Here is a 1,062-nt window from a genome sequence, read left to right on the forward strand (position 1 = left end):
TTTTTTTCTGAGCCATCACGTCCATGACACAGTACCTACTTATCTGAGTGCATGATAATGTGTCAGATCAAGTTCCATAATAAATAATAATTCTCAATTTGTCCCTCCCTTAGAGTTTAGCCTAGGAGGTCCATGTTATTGTATTAAAATGATGCTGTACAATACATTTCATACAGTACTTACTTATTGATACATATTAGAGAAAAGTTGTATTAAATTCATTTCAATATTTATTTTCTAGGTGCATGAGCTAGGCTGTGAAGGGATCTCCCGGAGTTACGTGTTCCGCGGCACAAAGGATGTTCCCGCCCAGCGTCTCCAGGAAATGTTGCGCATAGGCAAGTACTCCATGTCGGCGCCCGCCCCGGCACCTCGTCCCGGCCAGCCCCCTAGAGTTTAGCTTAGGAGGTCCATGTTATTGTATTAAAATGATGCTGTACAATACATTTCATACAGTACTTATTGATACATATTAGAGAAAAGTTGTATTAAATTCATTTCAATATGTATTTATTTTCTAGGTGCATGAGCTAGGCTGTGAAGGGATCTCCCGGAGTTACGTGTTCCGCGGCACGAAGGACGTTCCCGCCCAGCGTCTCCAGGAAATGTTGCGCATAGGCAAGTACTCCATGTCGGCGCCCGCCCCGGCACCTCGTCCCGGCCAGCCAGGTGCATGAGCTAGGCTGTGAAGGGATCTCGCGGAGCTACGTGTTCCGCGGCACGAAAGACGTTCCCGCCCAGCGTCTCCAGGAAATGTTGCGCATAGGCAAGTACTCCATGTCGGCGCCCGCCCCGGCACCTCGTCCCGGCCAGCCCCCGACCCCGCCCGTACACAAGTTTCTCCAGCCCGTGGAGGCGTGCGAGATGTCGCTAACAGATCTACTAGGCGGCCTGCAGAAGGACCCGTGGCCCGTGCATCAGGGCAAGAGAGCGCTGCGGTCTACCGGCGTGGCATTGTCCATTGCTGTCGGACTACTGGAGGTAAGATGAAAGACAAAAAAAAAAAAAAAAAAAAAAAATTTTTTTTTTTTTTTTGTGTTTGGCTAATGATTTTCATTTTTT

At 48.1% G+C, this 1,062-nt stretch overlaps 1 long non-coding RNA gene across 1 annotated transcript; it reads right to left on the minus strand.

Annotated features, from left to right (window-relative positions):
* Positions 1-519: 519 nt before the first annotated feature.
* LOC113471702 lies at positions 520-954 on the minus strand. Its single transcript, XR_003394296.1, has 2 exons — positions 800-954; positions 520-651 (listed from the first exon to the last, which is right to left on the minus strand). It is a non-coding gene; the product is annotated as an uncharacterized LOC113471702 (long non-coding RNA).
* Positions 955-1,062: the final 108 nt, after the last annotated feature.

The sequence above is a fragment of the Diaphorina citri genome, unplaced genomic scaffold (genome assembly GCF_000475195.1).
Source record: "Diaphorina citri unplaced genomic scaffold, Diaci psyllid genome assembly version 1.1 scaffold2831, whole genome shotgun sequence".
In the NCBI taxonomy this organism is placed as follows: Eukaryota; Metazoa; Arthropoda; class Insecta; order Hemiptera; family Psyllidae; genus Diaphorina; species Diaphorina citri.